At 37.4% G+C, this 19648-nt stretch overlaps 1 long non-coding RNA gene across 1 annotated transcript; it reads right to left on the bottom strand.

Annotated features, from left to right (window-relative positions):
* Window positions 1-3037: 3037 nt before the first annotated feature.
* LOC146513740 (uncharacterized) lies at window positions 3038-4419 on the bottom strand. Its single transcript, XR_014875426.1, has 3 exons — window positions 4203-4419; window positions 3859-4039; window positions 3038-3486 (listed from the first exon to the last, which is right to left on the bottom strand). It is a non-coding gene; the product is annotated as an uncharacterized LOC146513740 (long non-coding RNA).
* Between the last annotated feature and the right edge of the window lie 15229 nt (window positions 4420-19648).

Below are 19648 nucleotides of genomic sequence, written 5' to 3'. Positions count from 1 at the left end.
AGTGGACTTGTTAGGGAGAGATTGCCATCAGAGTTAAAACACTCCAACTCAATTTTGATGATGGACACAGCTAAAAAAAATGAGCGTTTTGTTGACACTGATGACAAAATCCTGATCAGATACAGACAGACACATGCATACAACACACACTACTGCTCAAAAGTTTGTGGTCAGATTCAAATATCCTTGTCTTAATTGCAAAATTATATTTGCTTTAACATAAAATTACACAACGTTTACCAGTAATGTTTTCACAGATGTGTGTTTAATGAATCATTTATGTTAAATCACCCATGATGCATTAGGAAATGTCTACACACTTAAACATGGGCCCATTTTTAGTAACAATCGCTCCTGTGTGGACCGATCACATGGTTATAAACCAGGTGAACATTGACTTCAAACTTTTGAGCTGTAGTGTAGATTGCAATGATAGTGTATAGTTATCTATTACAGAAGAATATATAGAAGTATGAGGACAGGGAGACACTGTAAAAAAGTTATGAGCTGTCTTGCTGCAGAGAAAGTGGAGTCTGTCATCCTTGAAAAGCTCCCAAGATAGGCAGCTGGCAGGTTGAATGATGCTCTGCCTCTGTGGTCAAGTACAGACATAGGCCTTAAGCAACCATGAGCCACTGATAAGCGTGACAGATTAGGAAACATGCATACAGTTCATTAGTTAGACTCCTATGAGCCACTAATAGGACAAAATGAGCACGCAATAAAGTGGACTTGTTAGGGAGAGATTGCCATCAGAGGTAAAACACTCCAACTCAATTTTGATGATGGACACAGCTAAACAATTTAGCGTTTTGTTGACACTGATGACAAAATCCTGATCAGATACAGACAGACACATGCATACAACACACACTACTGCTCAAAGGTTTGTGGTCAGACTGAATCAGTCGTCTTTTAATTAATAACTTACATTTACTTTAACATAATGTAACCCAACCAGTGCAGGGGCCTCCCTACACCCCGGACTCTGCGTTGTGTAAGTTTGTGTTGGATTGGGGTGCACAGTAGAGAGACCAGTCAGACACAGGCATTCAATTTGTGGCTCGGACCGCGCCGTTTATTCAGATGCTGGGGCAAACACCACTCCAACTCTGCTGCTGGCCCTTTGCAAATCACAGTAAACACTGCGTGATTATCAACATAGTAAAAGCCAACAACAAATATATAAAAAACACATTAAGCAAAAATAATCATGTCTTTACAAAATTCCTCGGTCTCAGGAATGTGTATGACACAAAAGTAACATAGCTGGACTACCAGCAAATTGTAGCTGAAAAGCTAATGCTTCATCTTGCATTACTTTGCCCAAATGAGTGCTCTGCTAACTAGCGGGAATGTAGCCCGAAATTGCGGCAGATATTACAAAATGGAACATCCACACAAACTGCTCATCCTCTCATCAGACAGCACATGAACCTCTCAATAAACAAAATATATGCTTAGCAAACCGCCATTTTACACAGTGGAACACTTATTTTTAAACAAAAAACCAATGCAGTACACCACTGACAGTGCTTACTAGGGGTGCAACGATATACAAAATTCACGGTTCGGTTCGATACTTTGGTGTCACGGTTCGATATTTTTTCGATACAAAAAAAAATGTTCATGCCTTTTTAATTTGTCATTTATTAAATTTTTACGGCACATTCTGCACCACATCTCTGTGCGTTCATCATTTGTTTGAAGCCAGCTCACCTCCTGCAACCACTTTTCCGAGAATACGAGCTTCTTTTGTGGTTCGGACTCCTTCTGACATTTCTTTGGAGGTGGAGGAACACCAAAGTAATTGCTTAAAGGAGCTTCTTCGACATCTTTAAGAGTTCTAAACAAATGTCTGTCCTCCTCCGGAAAATCTTATGTACGCAAACACGGATTGAAACTTCTTATCTTGTGCGCGTTTTTTATTTTGACAGCGAATGCGCACCTGCGGACCACTTATGTGCACCCCTGGTTATTTAGCTCGTCATATTGCAGCCACAGAAATTCTTTTGTCCATGAAACCATAAAGCTGCACTTTCTTTTCGCCTTATAGTCTGATTTGTCATAATTTTTCTGTTTTGTGGTAAGCTTTTCTTTGGCTGTCACTTCTTCACCCTGACCTGTCTTATTTGGCTCAGCAGAACTAAAATATATATCCTGCTGCTTTTACACACGCACTAACATAACGCTCAGCGATTCTCTGTGCAATCAACCTCTCACATGTTTAAGCTTGCTGTGGGAGATCTCACTTGTCATGTTTGCATAGTAAGCTAATGATTGATAAGATTATGTCAGAGGAATTGGTGCGCAAATTATCATTGCTCACCAATCAGTACTGTCCCTCTCTATACACAGTTCACGATTGCAAAGTGAAAGCAAAAAACAAGCGCAAATTCAAACGGGATTTCAATATGTCACATATTGACAGTGGCTCACCGATGCCAATGATATAATTACCCAGCTACATTTCTGAAAGAATGCAAAAGCATTGACATATATTTTTCCTTCCTACGATAGGCCGACGGGCAGGGCAGAGATAGATTTTGGTAGCCCGACTGGAAAAATCGCTAGCCCCGGGACGTCGGGCTAGCGATTTTGCGAGCCCTGTATCTGATTGAGGAATCGCTCATCTTTGGAAAAGAGAGTTTATTACAGAGAAATGGCTCTTTCCTAAATAAAAGCTATACTATACGCTTCTTCTGGGCTATATTCTCAGCAGCATATTAAACATATCAGGTCCCCATAAGGAGAATCCCCAGATAGCAAGGAAACATTGAAACAACGTGGAGTCAATATCAGGCGACGTCATTGAACCAACGTTGAAGTGTGACGTTGACCTAACATCTCTCTTGCACCCTTTTTTAATGTTGAAACAACGTCAGGTTTTGATGTTGAATCAATGTTGAAACCTGACATTGAAACAATGTCAGATTCTGATATTGAAACACTGTTGAGCTATGGTGTTGATTTTCCACCTCTTTCGCACAGTTGCTTTTTATTAAAACAACAGTTAAATCATGACTGGAAATCTACCTTTCTTTATAAGTATTTTAACCAATACTAAACTACTGCATGTTTCCATCAATACTTAAACCACCTAAACACATAATTGTACTTATTCCTCAAATTGGACACCCTTTATAAAAAAAAAACAACAACAAATGTCTCACAATGTATCATGTCAATATTAATATCCTAAAATAAGAAAGCATTGCATGTGATGTAACAGAGAAAAAAAATAAACAAAAAAAGGTCAATAGGCATGTTTCGTTTGCTAAATACTTTATTAAAAGACAGTTTCCTATTTACATTTATATGTTTCACAGAAGTTTGTAATTTTTTACTCTGGGATGGGGATGCATGATGTGCATCCTGCACCACCCATACCCATACGATCTGGGGCGTATCGGAGCCATTTCTGCACTGCTTGTGCAAAGACAAACTCGGACATAGAGTTTGCCCCTAACTGCTGCGTCAGGCCATCTAGGAAAAAAATACACACACACAAACAAAAAAAGTGAATTAGAGCACATGAATAAGCTCTTGTTAACTGTCTTCAGCGGGGAGAAAGTATGTAAACTCCTAGGCTGATAAACATGAAAGTCACCAGGCGTAAATCTGCAAACTGCCGCATTTGATTCCCAAAGAGCTATGAGCGGAAAAAGTGATAAGTCTTAGCATGGTGTGCCGTGTAGCCTTTAAAACAAAATAAACATGGGGTCCTCGGGCTGTACAACTACAACCCGAGGACTAAACAAGCCAAAGACCAAAGACTCCATCTCCAGATTAACCGGACATGAAAGTCTTGTTATTAAGAAAGACAAAGTAATATAGCAAAAAAACTGTAAAACTTACCACCATATATGCATTTGCAGAGCGCTGTATCTTTAAATGCCATTTTTTGCTTTGTCTGGTCCTTGGTTTTTTTCCCTGCCCAGTTGAGTACCGAGGCCAGCTCATTTCTAATGGCATAAGCCATTACACGGCGGACTCGCACCTCCAGTGTGGTCCCTCCAATCAAGGCAAAGCGTCTCACCTATAGACACATTTTAAGAGATGGAATTAGCGTGTCTCATGTCTTAAATGTGTATGCAAGTGCTTGTGTGTTTAATCAACAGGCCGTTGTTATGTATTTAAATCACATCTGACAGCTATTACACTTTATAGTTACAAAGTGTACATAACCTTTATATACTTACCATTGCCTTATTTGCCTCTTATGATTGAAGAGCTGCCTCTGCATTGTTTAGCTCCTCAATGTTGTGCAAGGGCAAATCCAGAGGCAGTACCCCAGCATCTACCGATTCATTTCAGCAGGGATGGCGGATGGCTCTGACCTCCTCACGGAGTTCGTTAACAGCTGTCGTCAGGTCTGACAGCATAGCTAATATCTTTTGCGAGGTCGCATCTGTTTAAAAAAACAATTCCAGAAAGATTAATGGCTTAAGCAGTGAGAGGCGAAAAAACTAATAAATAAATAATAAAACGCAGTTTACGTGTGGACAAAAGGTGCAAACACAAGGTAGGTGAGCGTGCAACGTAAAGTTAGGTGAGCGTGCAACGTAAAGTTAGGTGAGCGTGCAACGTAAAGTTAGGTGAGCGTGCAACGTAAAGTTTGAATTGAGTGCGAATCGAAGCGGGTGCTCTCCAATCATTAAAAGTACCAAAGTCATTGAACACATTTATACAGTTACCTTTACGTTTATCAATCATATATCACAGATTTACAATTTTTTGTAGTACTATGCTAAAAAGCAACTACAGAGCGAAAGTCTGGGTCAAGCGCCGAGGCGACGGCAAGAACAAAGGAACCCTCGAAGCGTTAAAGCTAGCTAGCTAGCTTTGTAAGGGAATATAACGGAAAAGTATGAAACGAAAATGTTTTCTTTGTTGACTTTGTTCGCAGTGCAATTTATTTGTTGCCGGATTGTAAGATGAAAGTAGACACAATTTCGGGCTCCCACATTTTGTCCGAAACTTCACATTAACAAGTTTGTTTGTTTTTTACTGTTATTCAAATGCAACCGTGGAAATAACGAATAGAACAAAAGTCATTCATTCTTACCTTATATTAATCGTGGTGCAGGCCAGTGCAGTGCATGAACTGATGCCTTCTCCGGTCAATTCCGCTGAGAGTAAATCTAATGTCCCGCTCTACTGTACAAGACAATGGTTACCTGAAGGGATGTACCACTGTGAGAGGGGGGGCTATGGAATAGTCCAAGTGGTAGCAGCTTTAATTTCCCGCGAAACCATAAATCAATGGTTTTTCAACGTGATTGTTGTCACCTTGTCAACTATAAATAGATCAACAATCAACGATGACAGAACAACAGTGAATCAATGTTATTTCAATGTCAGTGTCAGGTTTCATCAGTATTTCAATGTTGTTTCAACATTGGTTTTGTGTTGACATTTCAAGCATGACGATTCTGATGGTTCAGATGGAAAATCAACATCTGTTCAATGTCTCCTTGCTATCTGGGTCATGTGCTAACGGCTGTCTAAATGACTCGGGTAAAGTTTGTAGCATGCGTGCTTGTTTTTGTCTGCTTCCACTTGTCTTTGCACTAGGATGATGTCAGCGTAAATGTGCAGTCATATTCGTTGTGTTTCCACTAGTGCTGTCAGCGTTAATCTGAAATGAGGTTAACGCCACAACAAGGCAAATCTCTGTTAACGAGCTACCTCGGATCGCCTGTGTGGGGCTGGACGGCCAACACGTTAACGAGCTAACTGCGCTAACACACTAGTTCCCACCCATGTAATTGAGCATTGCTGGCACATCCAACATACTGTTTTACTTTAGTCCATGATGCGCTTGAAAACCAAAATAGTTCCAAACGTCAGATCTGAATGAGGGTGGGGGAGATTCAATTTGTCATGTTGCAAGGACAGCTTAACTTCTGTCTCGCTAGCTTGCCCTGCGCTCAGTGAATCTGCGTTCGACTACTCCGCCTAGGCTGCACTGTCAAGCGCAGATCCACTGAGCGCTCAACACAGACAGCACCGTCAGAAGGAAAGTTGATAAAATAAATTAAAAATGTATTGTTCATACATATGCCTACCGAACCGAAAGCACTGTATCGAACGGTTCAATGTCGATACGAGTATCTTTGCACCCCTAGTGCTTACCTTTGCAAATCACAGTAAACACTGAACCAAGATGGCGCACGCGCGAACGAGAAATCTGAACTACGGTGTCCTGCAGAGGACAAATGGTCAAAATTGCTAAAATTTACAATGTATATGCAGCTCAACAGCGACACCTTATGACCTATTCCAGTCACTGCCTTATAATAATATTACACAAAGTTTACCAGTAATGTTTTCACAGATGTGTGTTTAATGAATCTTTTATTGGTTAAATCACCCATGATACATTAGGAAATGTCTACACACTTATACATAGGCCCATTTTTAGTAACCATCACTGCTGTATGGACTGATCACATGGTTATAAACCAGGTGAAAATTGACTTCAAACTTTTGAGCTGTAGTTTAGATTGATTGCAATGATAGTGTATAGTTATCTATTACAGAGGAATATATAGAAGTATGAGGACAGGGAGACACTGTAAAAAAGTTATGAGCTGTCTTGCTGCAGAGAAAGTGGAGTCTGTCATCCTTGAAAAGCTCCCAAGATAGGCAGCTGGCAGGTTGAATGATGCTCTGCCTCTGTGGTCAAGTACAGACATAGGCCTTAAGCAACCATGAGCCACTGATAAGCGTGACAGATTAGGAAACATGCATACACTTCATTAGTTATACTCCTATGAGCCACTAATAGGAGAAAATGAGCACTCGATAAAGTGGACTTGTTAGGGAGAGATTGCCATCAGAGTGAAAACACTCCAAAACAAAAACGGCCTGAGTTGAGCAATTAACCAAAGTGACAAACATTGCTCTAAATAGTACTCCCCTAATCCAAGTAGTCACCCAAACCTGGACGTGGATTTAGAAGCCTGAGGGCCATCTCACACATTTATTCAGAAAAAAAAACAAGTTTCAATTCAAATTAAACAAATCAAAATCTTGTGGACGTATGCCTTTTACATGTTGGGAAAATGTTTAGGATGAGATGGAGATATACCACTCATGCACCCTGAAAATTATGAAGATCTAAATATGTATCAAAGGGACTCACTGAACATTAGTGGATTTCTATGGGGCAAACGTACTTAAACCAGCCACTGTGACCATTGAGGCAGAGCAGAATGAATGATACTGATGGGAACTATGAGGGTTTGTAGTTAAATTCCTGCTCTTACAGGATCAGTGAGTGTCTGTTTAAAGATTATTAACATACTTTTACATCATTATGGAACACCAGCAGAGGACAGAACCACCTGCTTTTGTGTTGTCATGGCAATATGAAGTCAAATAAATACAAATATATGAAATGCACATTTGAAGGAGGACAAGAAGACAGGCAACTGGAAGAGCTTTTGAAGCAAGAAAACTTTTCTGGATTACTCTTAATTTAACTTGAAATTTTGGGAATACAAGTCAAGGAGGAAACAAGGAGGCTGGTTGGATTATATCTGAGGACAGGACGCATGAAGGAGAAGCATGAGGAGAAGCATGAGGAGAGAGGAAACAGCAGAGCGATGGTGCAGAGCTAATCGTGGATCAAGTCGAAGAAGCAAGCATCAAAACTGTGAGTAAACATAACACATAAAGACTTAAAAATGACTGTGCTGATTAAGGAAACATTACATTTGGTTAGTTTGGGGTCTGCAGCTTCAGGCTTGTGGGTTCAGTTGGTCTCAAAATTGAGGAAAGACAAAAAATGTTTCTTTTGAAAGGTTGTTGGAGGATTCTTACTGTAAGAAATATCTGGGTGTGCAACTGCTTTTATCTAAAAAAGTTGCTTTTTATTTAGTCACATTGGAAAGGGAAAATTGGAGGATCAGGACAATAATGCGGCCAGATTTACTGTTTCCTTAATCAGAACAATAATTTTGATCGGAACTAGACATTTTGAAATGGGTTATTTTCTTTCTTCTCTATTGATCACTGTGTTAAAGGTTGAGTTACTTGTCAGTCTACATTTATGTTAATGGTACTTTTAAAAAATGCAGTTTATTCGTAATTTTGTAGAAAAAGGCTCTGCACCTGTGAAAAAAAATAGGTATCCACACCCCCAAAATCACTGTAGATCAGAGTAGCTAAGCCCTGGTTAACTGCAATTATATAACAGGAGATAAAAAATATTGGAATGATTGAAAGAAACAAAGATTGCTTTAGGGTTTGAAGATTTGACTTTCTTATTGAAAGAAACAAAAACTAATCCATGTGTGACACTGAGAAAAAAAAACTAAAAGCTTGAAAGATCTGGAGATCCAGCTGTTGTTATACAAATGTGCAAACTTGTTTTAATGACATTAGAAAGAAAAATGGGATGTTTAAAAAGGTAATATATAAAATAGATTTTAATATTACTTGAAAAAAATATGTTGATTAGTGCTTCTGTACTTGGAAAACTGCTGGGTCACTAGTAAGCTGAGATTTAATGTGATAAACTGAGGAAAGGTAATATAATCTACACAATCGCTATTATTGTTGTAATCCATACACCAGTTAATATTTAATCAATCATCATTCATAATTGGTGATCTATGCAAGTTTTAAGGAATAATATTTATTTGCATTCACAATTAATTTACAAAATCTAAAAGCAAATCTTGTTTTTTTAAGAAAAAAAGACGTTTGTAACTAACTTCAAACTTTTTTGAGCTGTAGAGTAGATTGATGAGCACACAATAAACTGAACATGTTAGGGAGAGTTTGCCATAAACTCAATTTTAGTAATGTTTTCACAGATGTGTGTTTAATGAATCATTTAAGTTAAATCACCCATGATGCATTAGGAAATGTCTACACACTAATACATGGGCCCATTTTTAGTAACCATCACTGCTGTATGGACCGATCACATGGTTATAAACCAGGTGAAAATTGACTTCAAACTTTTGAGCTGTAGTGTAGATTGCAATGATAGTGTATAGTTATCTATTACAGAGGAATATATAGAAGTATGAGGACAGGGAGACACTGTAAAAAAGTTATGAGCTGTCTTGCTGCAGAGAAAGTGGAGTCTGTCATCCTTGAAAAGCTCCCAAGATAGGCAGCTGGCAGGTTGAATGATGCTCTGCCTCTGTGGTCAAGTACAGACATAGGCCTTAAGCAACCATGAGCCACTGATAAGCGTGAGAAATTAGTCGACTTAATGCATGTTTCCTAATTATACACATATGAGCCACTAATAGGAGAAAATGAGCACGCAATAAAGTGGACTTGTTAGGGAGAGATTGCCATCAGAGTTAAAACACTCCAACTCAATTTTGATGATGGACACAGCTAAAAAATGAGTGTTTTGTTGACACTGATGACAAAATCCTGATCAGATACAGACAGACACTTGCATACAACACACACTACTGCTCAAAGGTTTGTGGTCAGATTGAAACAGTCGTCTTTTAATTAATAACTTACATTTACTTTAACATAATATTACACAAAGTTTACCAGTAATTTTTTGACAGTTGTGTGTTTAATGAACCATTTAAGTTAAATCACCCATGATGCATTAGGAAATGTCTACACACTTATACGTGCGCCAAATTTTAGAAACAATCACTGCTGTATGGACCGATCACATGGTTATAAACCAGGTGAAAATTGACTTCAAACTTTTGAGCTGTAGTGTAGATTGATTGCAGTGATAGTGTTGTTGTGGAAGTTTTCCACTTAAATATAGCCTGCAGACGAGCGGTGAGCGGTAGCTAACATTCTTTAATCCATGCACACAATATACAAACAAGCTTGGCCGCGGGACAGACGGTCAGCAGAGTCTCACTGAGCCTAGCATGGCTCTCAGTTAAATACCTTCTCCAGGAACAAAAGGCAGTACACAGCTGTTTCACACCTTAAGGTTCACACTCCCTTGCTACCTCCCAGAGTCCTCGAAGAGACAAAAGACTCTTCCTGTGGAGTTCCTGTTTTCCCCCCAACAGCCTTACTACACCCCCTACCATTTGTCTTAAGTATGAGTGTCAGACATGTTAAAACAATGAAATAATGTGATTAATACCTTAGTGAAAGAAATTCCTATACAGTGTATAGTTATCTATTACAGAAGAATATATAGAAGTATGAGTAAGTCAAGTAGGGAAGACCGGGGATAGTTGTAACATTTTTGAAATTTCTGTCTGTAAATTGGAGTTCTTTTAAGGTAGTGGATTCAAAATGTAATGCAAAGTATTTACATGTCTCGGCTATTAAATAGTGCAGCTATTTTCTCTGCAGCACAATTACCCATTGCATGGTATGGTCTCAAACACAAAGAGTGAAATGTTACAATTAACCCCATAGTCTGGGTTAGTTGTAACATATCCTGGGGTGAAATGAAACACAATGAAAAAGGGGTACTAACAAAACATTAACATGTAATCTTTGTTTATTCAACACATGAATGCACTTAGAGCCATTTATGTAGCTATGTGTGTGTGTGTGACAGAATGCAGAAATCTAGCTTTTGAACATATGTCAACCCCCCAAAAAAGACAAATTATGGAATTTTCTGCAACTGAATATTTCATTAATTTTGGTTGGTCTTCCTTGAGTTTGGCCTCGTTGGCTCAGTGGGCATTATAACCTACAACTCTTGCACCAACTTTTGAACATAACAATGAAGCTGAAAAAATGTAGTTGTTCACCAGCATCGCAATTCCATTACTTTTTTTCATGGCTTACCTTGGTGTGGTTTGCAAAGTGCTTCAGAAAGCTGAGGAAATCTGTTTCTTGCACCCATCCTGATTTATTTCCATTACCAATACTTCCTACTAGTCCATCTCTGACACAGTGGTCTGCATAATGTATGTGTGGGAACACAAACAGTGGAGGAATTGTGTTGCCAATGGCATTAACCGCATATACAAAAGCGACCAGTGAACCTATCTCTGCTGATGTCGTTGCCCCAACTTGTTTAATATAAGTTAAAGTAATAGTGTGGTAAGTAGTAACATCTGCATTATTGTTACAACTGACCCAGACTCCTATAGCCATGAACTAGCTAACATTACAGCCAACGGCTAAAACATTAGCACTAAAGACCTACACAGAATATATCCCCATAGACATACAAATAACATAATTTAAGTTTGATGAGTTTAACTGCAAAGCAGATAATGCTATTAGAAATTGAAATAAAGTAGAAAAACTTACTTTTTGGCATACAAATTACTTTTTTTCATTTTAAATTGTCTGTGTTTGACAAAATGTGCTGATTTTTCACATGTGATAGCAGAACTGAATTGAGCATGCACAGGATGAGTCACATCATTTGAAACTTAGCCCTGATTGGAGATATTGGAAGTGTTACAACTGACCCACGTCTCCCCTACAGATATAGGCCTTAAGCAACCATGAGCCACTGATAAGTGTGAGAAATTAGTCCACTTAATGCATGTTTTCTAATTATATACATATGAGCCACTAATGGGAGAAATAGGAGCACGCAATAAAGTGGACTTGTTAGGGAGAAATTGCCATCAGAGTTAAAACACTCCAACTAATTTTTGATGACAGACACAGCTAAAAAAAAATGAGCGTTTTGTTGACACTAATGACAAAATCCTGATCAGATACAGACAGACACATGCATACAACACACACTACTGCTCAAAAGTTTGTGGTCAGACTGAATCAGTCGTCTTTTAATTAATAACTTACATTTACTTTAACATAATATTACATGAAAATTATCAGAAATGTTTTCACAGATGTGTGTTTAATGAATCATTTACGTTAAATCACCCATGATGCATTACGAAATGTCTACACACTTATACATGGGCCCATTTTTAGTAACCATCACCGCTGTATGGACCGATCACATGGTTATAAACCAGGTGAAAATTGACTTCAAACTTTTCAGCTGTAGTGTAGATTGCAGTGATAGTGTATAGTTATCTATTACAGAAGAATATATAGAAGTATGAGGACAGGGAGACACTGTAAAAAAAAGTTATGAGCTGTCTTGCTGCAGAGAAAGTGGAGTCTGTCATCCTTGAAAAGCTCCCAAGATAGGCAGCTGGCAGGTTGAATGATGCTCTGCCTCTGTGGTCAAGTACAGACATAGGCCTTAAGCAACCATGAGCCACTGATAAGCGTGACAGATTAGGAAACATGCATACAGTTCATTAGTTATACTCCTATGAGCCACTAATAGGAGAAAATGAGCACTCGATAAAGTGGACTTGTTAGGGAGAGATTGCCATCAGAGTTAAAACACTCCAAAACAAAAACGGCTTGAGTTGAGCAATTAACCAAAGTGACAAACATTGCTCTAATTAGTACTCCCCTAATCCAAGTAGTCACCCAAACCTGGACGTGGATTTAGAGGCCTGAGGGCCATCTCACACATTTATTCAGAAAAAAACAAGTTTCAATTCAAATTAAACAAATCAAAATCTTGTGGACGTATGCCTTTTACATGTTGGGAAAATGTTTAGGATGAGATGGAGATATAACACTCATGCACCCTGAAAATTATGAAGGTCTAAATATGTATCAAAGGGACTCACTGAACATTAGTGGATTTCTATGGGGCAAACGTACTTAAACCAGCCACTGTGACCATTGAGGCAGAGCAGAATGAATGATACTGATGGGAACTATGAGGGTTTGTAGTTAAATTCCTGCTCTTACAGGATCAGTGAGTGTCTGTTTAAAGATTATTAACATACTTTTACATCATTATGGAACACCAGCAGAGGACAGAACCACCTGCTTTTGTGTTGTCATGGCAATATGAAGTCAAATAAATACAAATATATGAAATGCACATTTGAAGGAGGACAAGAAGACAGGCAACTGGAAGAGCTTTTGAAGCAAGAAAACTTTTCTGGATTACTCTTAATTTAACTTGAAATTTTGGGAATACAAGTCAAGGAGGAAACAAGGAGGCTGGTTGGATTATATCTGAGGACAGGACGCATGAAGGAGAAGCATGAAGAGAGAGGAAACAGCAGAGCGATGGTGCAGAGCTAATCGTGGATCAAGTCGAAGAAGCAAGCATCAAAACTGTGAGTAAACATAACACATAAAGACTTAAAAATGACTGTGCTGATTAAGGAAACATTACATTTGGTTAGTTTGGGGTCTGCAGCTTCAGGTTTGTGGGTTCAGTTGGTCTCAAAATTGAGGAAAGACAAAAAATGTTTCTCTTGAAAGGTTGTTGGAGGATTCTTACTGTAAGAAATATCTGGGTGTGCAACTGCTTTCATTTAAAAAAAAAGTTGAATTTTATTTAGTCACATTGGAAAGGGAAAATTGGAGGATCGGGACAATAATGCGGCCAGATTTACTGTTTCCTTAATCAGAACAATAATTTTGATCGGAACTAGACATTTTGAAATGGGTTATTTTCTTTCTTCTCTATTGATCACTGTGTTAAAGGTTGAGTTACTTGTCAGTCTACATTTATGTTAATGGTACTTTTAAAAAATGCAGTTTATTCGTAATTTTGTAGAAAAAGGCTCTGCACCTGTGAAAAAAAATAGGTATCCACACCCCCAAAATCACTGTAGATCAGAGTAGCTAAGCCCTGGTTAACTGCAATTATATAACAGGAGATGAAAAATATTGGAATGATTGAAAGAAACAAAGATTGCTTTAGGGTTTGAAGATTTGACTTTCTTATTGAAAGAGACGAAAACTAATCCATGTGTGACACTGAGAAAAAAAACTAAAAGCTTGAAAGATCTGGAGGTCCAGCTGTTGTTATACAAATGTGCAAACTTGTTTTAATGACATTAGAAAGAAAAATGGGATGTTTAAAAAGGTAATATATAAAATTGATTTTTATATTACTTGAAAAAAATATGTTGATTAGCGCTTCTGTACTTGGAAAACTGCTGGGTTACTAGTAAGCTGAGATTTAATGTGATAAACTGAGGAAAGGTAATATAATCTACACACTCGCTATTATTGTTGTAATCCATACACCAGTTAATATTTAATCAATCATCATTCATAATTGGTGATCTATGAAAGTTTTAAGGAATAATATTTATTTGCATTAACAATTAATTTACAAAATCTAAAAGCAAATCTTGTTTTTTTAAGAAAAAAAGACGTTTGTAACTAACTTCAAACTTTTTTGAGCTGTAGAGTAGATTGATGAGCACGCAATAAACTGAACATGTTAGGGAGAGTTTGCCATAAACTCAATTTTAGTAATGTTTTCACAGATGTGTGTTTAATGAATCATTTAAGTTAAATCACCCATGATGCATTAGGAAATGTCTACACACTAATACATGGGCCCATTTTTAGTAACAATCGCTCCTGTGTGGACCGATCACATGGTTATAAACCAGGTGAAAATTGACTTCAAACTTTTGAGCTGTAGTGTAGATTGCAATGATAGTGTATAGTTATCTATTACAGAGGAATATATAGAAGTATGAGGACAGGGAGACACTGTAAAAAAGTTACGAGATGTCTTGCTGCAGAGAAAGTGGAGTCTGTCATCCTTGAAAAGCTCCCAAGATAGGCAGCTGGCAGGTTGAATGATGCTCTGCCTCTGTGGTCAAGTACAGACATAGGCCTTAAGCAACCATGAGCCACTGATAAGCGTGACAGATTAGGAAACATGTATACAGTTCATTAGTTAGACTCCTATGAGCCACTAATAGGAGAAAATGAGCACTCGATAAAGTGGACTTGTTAGGGAGAGATTGCCATCAGAGTTAAAACACTCCAACTCAATTTCTTATGATGGACACAGCTAAAAAAATGAGCGTTTTGTTGACACTGATGACAAAATCCTGATCCGACACAGACAGACACATGCATACAACACACACTACTGCTCAAATGTTTGTGGTCAGATTGAAACAGTCGTCTTTTAATTAATAACTTACATTTACTTTAACATAATATTACATGAAAATTATCAGAAATGTTTTCACAGATGTGTGTTTAATGAATCATTTACGTTAAATCACCCATGATGCATTAGGAAATGTCTACACACTTATACATGGGCCCATTTTTAGAAAAAATCGCTCCTGTGTGAACCGATCACATGGTTATAAACCAGGTGAAAATTGACTTCAAACTTTTGAGCTGTAGTGTAGATTGATTGCAATGATAGTGTATAGTTATCTATTACAGAAGAATATATAGAAGTATGAGGACAGGGAGACACTGTAAAAAAGTTATGAGCTGTCTTGCTGCAGAGAAAGTGGAGTCTGTCATCCTTGAAAAGCTCCCAAGATAGGCAGCTGGCAGGTTGAATGATGCTCTGCCTCTGTGGTCAAGTACAGACATAGGCCTTAAGCAACCATGAGCCACTGATAAGCGTGACAGATTAGGAAACATGCATACAGTTCATTAGTTAGACTCCTATGAGCCACTAATAGGACAAAATGAGCACTCGATAAAGTGGACTTGTTAGGGAGAGATTGCCATCAGAGTGAGAACACTCCAAAAAAAAAAACCGGCTTGAGTTGAGCAATTAACCAAAGTGACAAACATTGCTCTAAATAGTACTCCCCTAATCCAAGTAGTCACCCAAACCTGGACGTGGATTTAGAGGCCTGAGGGCCATCTCACACATTTATTTAGAAAAAAACAAGTTTCAATTCAAATTAAACAAATCAAAATCTTGTGGACGTATGCCTTTTACATGTTGGTAAAATGTTTAGGATGAGATGGAGATATAACACTCATGCACCCTGAAAATTATGAAGGTCTAAATATGTATCAAAGGGACTCACTGAACATCAGTGGATTTCTATGGGGCAAACATACTTAAAACCAGCCACTGTGACCATTGAGGCAGAGCAGAATGAATGATACTGATGGGAACTATGGAGGGTTTGTAGTTAAATTCCTGCTCTTACAGGATCAGTGAGTGTCTGTTTAAAGATTATTAACATACTTTTTTCCCCCCAACAATATCTTTATTATTTTTTACATTTTAATGACTTACAAACAGTCCAACATTCTAAATACTACATGAACATACACTCCTCTCAGACAGCAAAAAGAAAACAAAAAAGTTGTCAGATTTATCACTCCATTAAAGGCCTAAATTTGTCATTATCCCAAATCAAATGTCATTGCCCTCAGTCCTTGTCCTCCTCAGATCTACAAAATTCACAAATGGTCTCCACACCTTCTCAAAAACATCCAATTTCCTTTTCAGTATACATGTTATTCGCTCCAATGGCAAAGATACTCTGTTCCCTTGTTTTTTCCATTTTAGTGCAATTAATCTTTTTGCTTGTAACAAACCCATATCAATAAACATTCTGTCACTTTTTGTGTACCTCATGTTTTCTGGGTACAATCCCAGAATAAGGAAGCCAGGATCCAAAACAACCTCCTTGGATAATATTTGTGTCATAGTTTGTGTTACTGCAACCCAAAAGGAGCCAATCTTCCTGCAATCCCAAATACAATGCCAAAAGTTACCCTTATCTTCATTACATTTATTACAAGTGTCTGGAATATTAGAGTTGTACTTATTTAATTTTTCTGGAGTAACATATATTCGCATTAACCATTTGTATTGCAACAACCTTAGTCTAGAATTAATAGTTTGTTTATGAGCTTTTGCGCAAACCAATTCCCATTGTTCCATGGATATGTCCTTCTTTAAATCATTTTTCCAGGCGTTCAACCTTCCCAACGAATTGTCAGATGTTTTGGACCTAATCAATTTATATATTTCTGATATTGCCCCTTTTTTTGAACTGCTTTTGCTAATTGTGTCTTCCAATTCTGATTTTGGTGGTTTGGTGCAGGTATTATTTTGATTTGCTCGAATGTAACTTCTAATTTGGAGATATTTGAAAAATTGCTTTCTATCTATATAATATTTATTTCTAAGCATATCAAAGGACATCATATCTTGAGAATCTGTTGCATACAAATCTTGGATTTTTTGGAGTCCTTTAATTGACCATTGTCTAAAAACTTCATCCTCTCTTCCTGGTCTGAAATCCTGGTTTCCCCACATCGGTGTAAACTGTGACAATACAACAGGTTCCTTCATATATCTTTTTACATCATACAACACTTTGACCATGTTCTTTACCATTGGATTTTTCGCCTTTTTAATCAAGTTTATTGCTGTGTCTGAGAAAAAATATAAAGGTAAAGGTGGATGCAAATTAATACTTTCCATCTCTGACCACTGCAGGGCGTTATTTAAGTCAAAATAGTATCTTATAGACCTGATTTGACATGCCCAGTAATACCACTCAATATTTGGACAGATGACACCACCCTCGTTGTATGGTAGATGCAACAATGATAATCTTATCCTTGGTCTCCCATTTTTCCATAAAAAACCGAGAACAAGCTTTTTGATCCTGCTAAACCAATCAACAGGAGGCGGCAGGGGGATGTTCTGATATGCATAAAGCACCTTTGGCAGTATACTCATTTTGTATATATTAATCCGACCAATTAAAGAAACTGGTAGAGATATGCATCTGTCCACTATCTCTGTTATTTCTTTAGAAAGTCTTTCATAGTTATTTTCCACGATCTCACTTCATTTGGGCGAAATCATTATTCCTAAGTACATAAAGTCCTTTACTGTCTTAAAATGAGATGTTACTATGGGTGGGTTTTTCCTTTCTTCTTCATTTAGTAATAAAATGGATGATTTAGATTTGTTAATGACATACCCTGATATTTGACCAAACTCCCCTATCAATCTAAGCAGAGCAGGTATAGATTCTGTTATTTTAGAGAGATATACTATTATATCGTCTGCGTACAACGAAATCCTATGTTCTACTTCATTTACCATAGTTCCTGTCAATGATAAACTCGAACGTGCGGCTATAGCAAAGGGTTCCATAGCTAATATAAACAACAGTGGGCTTATCGGTGAGCCTTGCGGACAGCCCCGTTTCACCCTTATTGGTTTAGAGATATTTTTGTTTGTCAAGATTTCAGCAGTTGGATTTGAGTGTAATAATTGTATCCATCTTCGAAACACATCTCCATAACCAAATCTAGTCAGAACATCAAAAAGATAAGGCCACTCGACCCTATCGAATGCTTTTTCAGCATCCAGTGAGAGTAAGGCCCTCTCTGAAGAATCGTTTAGTCCGTCTATAATGTTAAAGACTCTTCTTACATTATGTAGACCTTGGCGCCCCAATATAAAACCGTTTTGATCTCTATGAATTACTGAGGGGAGAGTATCTTGCAGATGTGTTGCTAATATTTTACCCAACACCTTAAAATCAGAATTAAGTAAGCTTATCGGCCTCAAATTTGCACATTCATTACTCGGTTTTCCTGGTTTAGGTAACAAAATGATTAGTGAACCTGTTACTGATTTAAGAAGACTTCCTTTGCATAATGATTCCTGATACATTTCCAATAGTGGTTTCATTAATTTACTTTTAAATTTTTTAGAAAAATCAATTGGGAATCCATCTGGTCCAGCTTTTTTACCTGATCTCATGTTGTTAATTGCCCTGCTTATTTCCTCTTCGGTGATTTATGCATCTAATTGTTGTTTTGCGTTATCAGCAATAGTAGGAATATTAATTTTATCCAGAAACGCATTTCTGGAGTTTTGATCTGATCTATCCTGGGATTCATAAAGTTTTTCATAATAGTTTCTAAACTCCTTGTTTATTTCAATCAGATCCATTATCATTTCCCCTTTGCTGTTCTTAATCGACGTTATATTTTTCTGCACTTCAAATTGTTTAATTTGCCATGCCAATATTTTTCCAGGTTTCTCTCCTTGTTCATAAAAAGACTGATTTAATCTCAAAATGTCCGAAGCTGCTCTATCTGCCGATTCTTTATTATATTGTGCTTTTAGTATTAGCAAGTCTTTCTGTATTAATAGGTCTCTACTTTTCAACACTAGTTTCTCTAGTTTTTTAATTTCCTTTTCCATTTGCTGTCTTGTTTTGCATTTTTCTTTAGATTTCGATGAAGTATATGCTATCATAACTCCCCTTAAACATGCCTTAAATGCCTCCCACCTAATACTAGCTGATGTTTGTGAGCTATTTATAGTAAAATATTCATCTATTTCTTTTCCTACAAAAGTGAGGAATCCTTCATCATTCAGCCATTTCTGGTGTAAGCACCATCTATGTTCCATTATTAAGTTGTATTATTTTATTATCAGTAAATAATAAAATAATACAAAAAAAAAATCATTTGTTGTGTTTCAATGCATATTCACAAAAAAGTACATTTTTATGATATTGCAGGGAGCATGATCCGATATTAATATACTGTCATATGAACATGTCTTTATGTTTGATAGGAGGCTCGCTGATACTAAGAAATAGTCTATTCTGGAATATGTATTAAATGTTTTTGAATGGCAAGAAAAAAGTATATCATCAGGTTTTAACTGTCTCCAGATGTCAATCAAATGTAGTTCCTTCATGAAGTTAAGAATTGACTTTCGGCTTTTGTTATGGGCCTGATTAACATACTTTTACATCATTATGGAACACCAGCAGAGGACAGAACCACCTGCTTTTGTGTTGTCATGGCAATATGAAGTCAAATAAATACAAATATATAAAATGCACATTTGAAGGAGGACAAGAAGACAGGCAACTGGAAGAGCTTT

The sequence above is a fragment of the Neolamprologus multifasciatus genome, chromosome 7, assembly GCF_963576455.1.
Source record: "Neolamprologus multifasciatus chromosome 7, fNeoMul1.2, whole genome shotgun sequence".
In the NCBI taxonomy this organism is placed as follows: Eukaryota; Metazoa; Chordata; class Actinopteri; order Cichliformes; family Cichlidae; genus Neolamprologus; species Neolamprologus multifasciatus.
The sequence above is the reverse complement of the archived record's forward strand: the minus strand, read 5'-3'. Positions and strand labels throughout refer to the sequence as shown.